Below are 9,575 nucleotides of genomic sequence, written 5' to 3' on the forward strand. Positions count from 1 at the left end.
ATTCATTAGAGAGGCCCCTTTAAGGATCCATCCTATGATGGGGTCTGGTCCCCAACGATTGGTCGGAAGTGAGGTTCCGACGTGATGGTAGCGAGAGACCAGTAGTCATTTTTGTCTTACAAGGGGGCCTATAGAGACTGTAGAGGGACGTGATTGGGACCCAGGGGAGGCGTGAGTTCGGGGCCAGGGGCCCCGGGGCAGCACGGGCCAGCCCACACTGCGATATGTGTGCGCACTAGGTCCGTGCAGCAGAGCTGGTCTCCAATCTTCTTGGGTAATCCTTGCCACTGGACCAAAACCTAGCTCTATTAAGCCCGTGTGGTGGCTGGTGTGCAACAGCCACCACACATTAAAAAAATCCACGCACAGGCATCTTCCATCCTTGAGGATGTAGTTCGGGTCCTTCATTCGAATCACCTATGAACTCATCCTTTTTTGGCGTGGAAACAAGTCATCCTCGTTTCGAGGGACTGCCTATGATGATGACAAGGAGGCCGGCAGCAGATTATGCTTATTGATACTGGCTCAGCTGTTACCATCATCCACACTCCATACCCTGAACGCCATGCAGCGGCGGGCAAAGGTTGTATGGCACTTAAAGGGTTTAATGGTGATACAACCACCGCATATACAGGGAAGGCCACTGAACTTCAGTTGACAGGCCTCACCTATGAGATCCCAGCGTCGATGCTGATGACCACCCCTGACGGAAGAGAAACTGTAGGGACCGATGTGTTGGATCAGTATGGTGCAGTGTTAGATTACAACTGGAACTGTGTTTGGATGGGATTGAGAGATAATGCAAGAGTGATAGAAATTTCAGATGCTCACTCGGTTTTTGCTATTAAAAAGCCATCGGAGTAAGGGAGAGAAAATGAAGCTGTGGCAAAATTATTCAAGAACACCCAGCGGTGTTCGCCACATGCAAGCATGATTGTGGAAAAATGGCAGGCGAGGAATCTATTGAGGAACCCCACCCCCCCACCGCCACCCACTCATTCACTAAACAGTACCCCATCCCAAGGGAGAGTCACCCTTACATCCGAGACATCAGAAAATCCCCAGTCGAGCAGGGTGTTGTTAGGACAGGCACTTTCATGACCAATTCACCCACATGGCCGGTTAAAAAGTCCGATAGCAACTGGCGACTGAAGATTGATTACAGAAAGTTAAATTCCTAAGACCAGCCTGCTCACCGGTAATAAGAGAAACTCCCACCGTATTATCTCAAATTCCTGCTGGTTCCAAGTATTTCTCGACCCTCAACATCACCAATGGATTCTGGAGTATCCCTGTTAAAAGGGCAGACCAGTACAAATTCGCGTTCACATTTGAGGACCAGAGCTACACCTGGACATGCCTGGGATTTCACAATGCCCTGATGATCTCCCACAAAAGAATGGCTGCAATTTTAAAAGACTTTTCCCGCCCTACTTGCTTGCTGCAGTACATAGATGACCTACTGCTGGCAGCCAACAGCAGAGAGGAGCATATGTCTCTTTTGCATGAATTGTTGACATTGTTGGCTCAGGCGGGACTAAGGTGAATCCTCGAAAGGCTCAATTAGTAAAAGAACGGGTCACCTTTCTCAGAGTGTCCATTTCTCCAGCGGGATCATCCCCTGATTCCCACAAAAATGACTATGGTACGATAGACGGTAAGGCCCTGGTGAATGGGCCCTGGTTACGCCTGTTCTGGTCATACCTTAAACAGCGATCCCAGCCGTGCTACATCATCAGCATCATAGGCAGTCCCTTGGAATCAAGGAGGACTTGCTTCCACTCCCAAAGTGAGTTCTTTGATGGCTGAACAGTCTGATATGAAAGCCACAGACCCTGTTACAGGTGGGACAGACATTCGTTGGGGGAAGGGGTCGGTAGGGCTGGTTTGTCGCACGCTCCTTCTGCCTGCCTGCGCCTGGCCTCTTCATGCTCCTCGCGTCGAGATTCAAAGAACTCAACACCCTCCCGGATGGACTTTCTCCACCTCGGGCGGTCTGCGGCCAGGGTCTCCCAGGTGTCAGTGGTGATGTCGCACTTTAGTAGGGAGGCTTTGAGGGTGTCCTTATAACGTTTCCGCTGTCCTCCTTTGGCTCGTTTACCATGAAGGAGCTCCGCATAAAGCATTTGCTTAGGGAGTCTCGTATCTGGCATGCGTTCTATGTGGCCTGCCCAGCGAAGCTGATCGAGTGTAGTCAGTGCTTCAATACTGGGGATGTTAGCCTGGTCGAGGACACTGATGTTGGTGCGCCTGTCCTCCCAGGGGATTTGCAGGATCTTGTGGAGACATCGTTGGTGATATATCTCCAGCGGCTTGAGGTGTCTTCTGTACATCGTCCATGCCTCAGACCCATACAGAAGGGCAGGTATTACTACAGCCCTGTAGACCATGAGTTTGGTGATAGATTTGAGGGCCTGGTCTTCAAACACTCTTTTCCTCAGGCGGCCGAAGGATTTGCTAGCGCACTGGAGGGGATGCTGAATTTCCGCATCAATGTCTGTCTTTGTTGATAAGAGACTCCCGAGATATGGGAAATGGTCCACGTTGTCCAGGGCCGCGCCGTGGATCTTGATGATTGGAGGGCAGTGCTGTGCGGTGGTGACAGGCTGATGAAAGACCCTTGTCTTATGGATGTTAAGTGTAAGCCTATGCTTTCATGTGCCTCAGTGAATACATTGACTATATCTTGGAGTTCAGCCTCTGCTTCATAGGAAAGGTAGCAGCCCATAGAAAAGGGGGTCCACATAGTGAGGGAAATTCTAGAGCAGACAGAGCAGCCAAGAACATTGCGATTGATGGGGAGATAGAGGATATAGTTGTTGAGCCCTGCAATGCTGTTAGCAAGGCCTCTCCAACAGATCACCTAGATTTAAACTCCCTGCAACAGCAATACTGGCCATATGCTGTTGTAAGCGCTTGGCATGAGGAAGGCAGACCCCTTCCTCAACCAACAGCCTGGCCTCCCAATACCACACTAGCCAGTGCCCCTGACTCAGATGAGCAGTTGCTGATGTTCAAAAGAAAGCCAAACGTCTGCTCGGTGGTGTGTGTTCCAGCAGAGTTTGGTCAGGAACTGCTCTCCCTCTGTCACTCCTACCCCACAGCAGGGCACTACTCGGCCCTGGTAACCTTCTATAAGGTAGCATCCGCAGCTTGGTGGCCTTCCATAAGGGAAACAATCAACCAATATGTGGCACGATGCCTACCATGCCTGCAGCACAATGCTCCCGCATGCACTAACCGAGCCTTGCTTTAAAGCATGCGCCCACCTCAAGAGCCATGGACTCACCTCCTGATAGACTTCATTGGGCCACTTCCACAGGCGCAAGGCAATTTGCAGCATGCCCTAGTGGTGGTGGATTAATTCACTAAATGGATCGAAGCATTCCCTTGCTACTCCAACACTGCAATCATGGCAGCCAGAATAGTATTAAATCATGTGCTTCATAGGTGGGGAGTACCAGTACAAGTAGACAGCAATCAAGGTTCAAACTTTACCGGTAAAATTTTTATCCACCTGCAGGAAATGTTGGGGATAAAACACAAATTACATGTTGCTCACCACCCCCAGTCGTTCGGAGGTATCGAAAGGGGGAACGGGACCCTTAAGTTAATGTTAAAAAAATTGTGCGCGGATCACCCCACTCAATGGGCCAATGCTGCCAATGTGCTTAATGGCAATGAGGTCCACACCTCATAGAACAACAGAGGTCTCCCCATATCAGGCCATGATGGGAAGGCTCATGAGAACACCAGGCCAGCTAACACTAACAGGGATGAGTCCCCTGACAATGAAACCATATAGTTCTGAGTGGCTGGAACAAGTGGTAGATCACACCAAATAGTTGAATCGATTTGTGATCACCAAATTGTGAAAGTCAAAATGACAAATTAAAAGGTACTTTGACAAGAAAGTACGTCCCTTTGAATATCAGGTGGGAAACTCAGTAATGATTCCAAATTATGGGAAAAAGCATACCTTTGAGCCCAGGTGGTGGGGACCGCATACGATTATAGACCAATTGAATCCTGCGGTTTATTTGATTTAGTTACCGTGGGAAAAGGATGTTAAGTACAAGAAATGGTTTTACGTTAATCAGTTAAAAACTGCCAAAGAGTAAATACTACACTGATCTTGTTTCCCACAGACCATGATATGGATCTTTATGATTGTCGGGATGACACTGGCCACGACTGAAGCCGAGGGAAGATGGAGAATGCAGGAGCTGCAGCATAACTTACGAAGACCATCAATGTGCTTTGAGAAGTGAAGATACAGGAAGGGGTGGATCTCTGCTGGAGATGTTATTGCACTATAGTAAATCCCCTATGTGTGGGATACACCTTACAAGATGAGGACTGAGTCAGGCCATCCACTTTTCTCTCTCTCTCTCTGTTTAAAACCCATTATACAGCGGTCATCCACCTCACAGAAACATAAATGGCAGAGCTATCAGAACACTCTCAATGTTTATGATATGTGAGCCCTGAGGAGATAAATAATATGAGGAGTCAGTAAGGATATTTCCCCCTCAAGGTGGGGCGTCTGTAAGAATAAAAGTGTTTATTAATGATACAATTGATTCTTTGTATATGTTAAAAGTGTAGATTATACAAAAAGACAAGTTTGAAAGAAACAAAATGGATAACTTCCCCAAGTTAATGTCTCCTCTGGCTGGGCAGAGCCCAAGGAACAAAGGAAAGATGGCTTTGAAACTCAACAACCTAGAAAGCCATTAACCTAATCAAGGAATGGCACTGGCCCTCCAGCCCTGGAACCAAGACCCAATCCTGAGGCTTTCTGAGAAACAATGGACTTAAGGGGTATAATACCCTGAACAAAGATTGCTGGGTCTCTCTTCTCCTTAGCACATGGGAAAGCAGGAACCTCCCTCCACAGCAGAAGCAAGGATGAGTGCCATGTGCTTTGCCAGAGGGAAGTAAAGTGTACCTTTTTATAAATCATTATTGTAACATCATTGTATCTGTTGTAAGTAAGTAGATCCGTAGGATAGCTGACGGTTGCTGATAGATGTGTGTGTTTAATAAACTATTCCAAACTGTTTTAAAAGGATCGGCCTTACTGTCAATTTAATGCCAGAGATTTAGAAATCTTACATGTGCTGCAATGGAAGCTGAGTCATCGGCCATCAGACCCTGCATCTTGGTTGGGTCCACAAGTGTGCTAATGGAGTTGGCCATCACTTTCATCCTCGAAATCATGGGCTTCAAGCTCTGTTCAAAGTCTGTGCACGGTTGCTGCTGAACTCCTCCATACCCCTTGACATTGCACTCAGGCTTTCTGGCAGGCCTGCCAATGCACCAAGCATTTCATTGTGCATACCCATCAGCCTTCTTCTGTATGCCGTCCCATCAAAATTCTCATCTGAGTCCTCTGTAGCAGAATCCATGTGCGACCTCGCCCTGCTGGAAGCTGGCAGATGCACTACCCTTTCTCTCTGCTCTGGCTGCAGGCCATTTATGCCCAGAGTCTCACCACATGCAGATCTCGCAACTAACCTATCCGATAAATTTCTCAGTGTCAGTATCTGAACTGGTGGCTGGGAGTGTGATATTGAGTAACGCTGTGTCTTCATGACCACCAGTGTGAGGCCAGTTTGCAGTTCTTGGGTATCTGAAAGGAGAACGACAAAGGGTGAAGTTGGGGTGAAGGGTGGGGGAGAAAGCAAGACGTGCATGCTTACACCATCTGCAGCTTGTAAGTCAGAAGAGATTGAGGGATGAGAGGGAAGTGGGATGTGAGAAGGAGGATTATGTATGAGGGTATCTTCATCTTGGATCACTTCAGCCCCGCTGCTGGCCATTGCCTCAGAGATTGCCCTCTCAAGAATGCCCCACACCGTCTCCGCCATGGGTGTGTAATTATGCAGGCGTGCCTGTGCCCCTTTAGGTTGGTTCCTGCTGCCTCTGATTGTGAACCACCTTGTCCTACAAGGGAAAGGGAAGTGCGTCAGTGAGTGTGGTCCCCGGGGCTTGAGTCCTGGCATTGAATGCCATCGCTATCTGCTCTGAGCATGTGCCTGGAGTGCTTCCTGGCCCGCTGTGGTTACAGCACATCTCCTCCTCCACCAAGTCCTCCAGTGCAGCATCACACAATCTTGGAGCCCACTCTCTCCCATGTTGTACCATTATTGAGTCTTTTCCAGGTCAGAATCAGTTGTAGAGGTGAAAGCTAGCTTTAAGCAGTGCAGGCTACCTTTAACTGGTGCTAGCAAGGTGCGATTCTGGGCCCGCTGCTGATGCGTGCAGCCAATCAACAGCACACTTAGTGCTAGCTGCACGCTGCCATCATGCTAATCAACAAGCAGCATAAAGTTGGCGTGCTGCCTGCATCACATGGAACGGGTGCAGAGAAAATCCCCACTGTCTCTGCCAACTGGCTCCAGACAGCCTACACAACCCTCTAAGGGGCTTCCAGTTTCCAACAATCTCCCTGTTCTGATCTTGACTTCACCACGGATGCATCCAAGAAACTAGGTGCACTTCCTCACACTCACCCCAATGTTCCCGTTAAACTGGGTGGTCGTGCAGCGGTCTGGAGATCACAGGCAGGCCGTTCACCGGCTTTTAAATAGAAATAAACTTGCATTTGCAAAAATTTGAATGGGCCGCTTAGCCCGTTAAAGGGGGCATGCACCCAAAATAAAAATTAAAGGGGATTTTGACTGACGCCCTCAGCCATTCTTCCAACAAAGTAACTGGCTTCAGCCTTATAAAGGGTATGAGAAAGATGGAGCAAGTTATCAGGGTAATGCCATTGAAGCAAATATTGTAAGTGGGTTCAGAAGACAACTGGAGGGACTGAAGGAAATGGTGAGCAAGCAGAGTTGAGATCAACCAAAAAGGTTGGGCTGTTTGGGTCAAGTGATCTTTTTCAGCTGCTAAATCGGCCTATGTTTATAATAGACACCATTGAGTTCAGTGACAGCACACAATGCTATTTCTTGGAAACCACATTGGTTCTTAGTTTCGGTTTCTGGGTTTAGTTTCTATTCACATTCAGGAACTGACTGAAAGCAATTAATGACTGGACAGGATAAATGAGCTGGAAATCCACACCCCAAACATTCTTCTCGATCAATTCGGTTGGAGCTGACAAAGAAATTCAACACATTTTGCATCCAATCAGCATTATGAGGTAAAGATCATTGTAATTTCTTCTGTATTTAAACTTACATGTAAGCTATTGAACAAGGAACTAGTTTTCAGAAATATGGTAGCTTACATTACAAAGCAGTTGAAATGCATAGAGCTGGGATTATGTGTTCACAGTGAGACACACAGATAAGGGTTTACTGCTGCACCAAGACTGGTGATAGTCAGTGAACATGAGACAAAAGGTAAATCTGTTCATATTATGTCAGGTCATAATTCAAAAAAAAATTAAAATTGGTTTCCACTCAGACTTTGTTGAAAGTACAAAGTTTAATTTGAATTTTATACTGTCGTGGAAAGGCATATTCTGTAAGTGGCCTCAGGTCAGATGTAGAGTTTGAAGAAAGAAAGTTTCACTTTGTGATCCATGGAATCTATAATGTAAAATAGTGATTTTCAGTATTTTCATATATCCAAACTAAAGCAATCTGAACTCTAAAGCAAAGGGAGAATACAGCATGGACTGGGATGGGGGGATGAACGCAGCATGAAATGCAGGAGAGTGCCAGCTTAAAGTGGGTAGGAGAAGGTAAAGTGCTGACTTACATTGAGAATGGGGGCGGGGGAGATGAATGCTGACATGAACCGGGGGAAAGGACAGGTGCAGCAGTTTGAACGGAGCAGCAAAGGGAGGAAAGCCACCACGAACTGGGGCAGGGGTAAGAATGACAGCTTGGATTGTGGGGGAAGGGAGACGAGTGCCAACAGGAACAAGAGGCAGGCGGAGTAGAGTGCAAGAATAAGCTGGGATGGCTGGGGGATGAAGTGTAACAACGTGAATTTAACAGGAAGAAAGAAAGAATTTGTATTGATGTAACACCTTATCACACCTCTCAGAAATGTCCCAAAGTGCTTCACATTCAGTGAATTACTTTGTAGTGCAGTCACTGTTGTTTTGTAGGGAAATGTGACAGCTCGATTTGCACAACAACAACTTGCATTTATATAGCACCTTTAACCTAGGAAAACATCCCAAAGCATTCAAAGCAACATAATTAAATAACAATGAACACCGAGGCAAAGAAGGAGCTATGTAGAGGGTGGAGTAGATTTTAAGCAGATCTTAAAGGAGGAGAATGAGGTGGAGAGGTTCAGCGAGTGAATTCCAGAGTATCGGGTCTGTCTGGGCTGATGGCTCGGCCACCGTTGGTGAGTGAAGTGGGGAATGGACACGAGCCCGAGTTAGAGGAATGCAGAATTCTCGGTGGGTTTTAGGGCTGAAGGAGTTCACGGAGATAGGGAGGGGTAAGGCCGTGAAAGGATTTGAACAGTAGAATGAAAATGTTAAATTTGTTACATTGGTGGATCAGGACCCAATGTAAGTCAGCGAACAAAAGGATGGGTGAGTGGGGCTGGTGCAGTTAGCAGAGTTTTAGATGAGTTGAAGTTATGAAGGGTGGAGGATGGGAACCCGGCCAGGAAAGCATTGGAGTAACCGAGTCTGGTGGTGAAATTAGAATGGATGAGGCCGGGGTGGATCAGGTGATGTTACAGAGATGGATGTAGACGGTCTTTGCGATGGAGAGGTTTTGGGCTCGGAAGCTCTGCACACAGCAAGTTCCCAAAAATAGCAACAAGATGAAAGACCACCCAATCTGTTTCTGGTGGTGTTGCTTCAGGGAAGAATATTGGAAAATACAACTCCCTGCCTTTTTTCAAATAGTGCCATAGAATCTTTAATGTCCCCCTGAACCACTGAGACAGGCAGATGCGACCTTGGTTTAACATCTTACCAGGACAATGGCATGGTGGAACATTTTCAGCACGGTAAGTCAGGAATGCTGAAAATACCATTGTAATGGGCCTTCTTTTCTGTTTTATGGTTGAGTTCTCTTCTGCATGTTTGAGTGGACAATGATCTAGGTCACAGCCAGCAGGGTCCCTGTGGAGGACCAGGTTGACGATCTGTTTAGTGGAGAGTTACTTGGACTACCGATATGAGAGGGAGCGTTTTAGAATTAGCTCTGACTTTTTTAGTGAGGAGACTCCCATTTTGGAATGGAGTACAAGAATGAGAAGGAGATATAATGGGTGAACTGAAAGGCAGACTGAGTACTTCAACCAATGTTCCTGTTCATATCATTGGGAGTGGGGGTGTTTGAGGAGTTGCTCCACATTGGGTGAGATGACTAAGGGCTAAAAATTTGCTTACCTTGCGCCCGTTAAAAACAGTGAACCGGGAAATTCGGAGAAGTCTTGCACCGGCGGTTTTTAAGTTCCGCTGGGGAGAGGATTGCTGGCATGCAAGACTCGAAATTGCGCTTTCGCCAAAAATTTGGCTCACAGTGCACCCCATAGTTAGGACAAAAGAAAGCGTGGGGAAAAAACCTGCGTTGCAGCCCTTGGCACAGCGGTAGGTATGAAGACCTGCAAAAATGGTAAGTTAAAGTTTTCATTTT

The sequence above is a fragment of the Pristiophorus japonicus genome, chromosome 5 (assembly GCF_044704955.1).
Source record: "Pristiophorus japonicus isolate sPriJap1 chromosome 5, sPriJap1.hap1, whole genome shotgun sequence".
NCBI classification, from domain to species: domain Eukaryota; kingdom Metazoa; phylum Chordata; class Chondrichthyes; family Pristiophoridae; genus Pristiophorus; species Pristiophorus japonicus.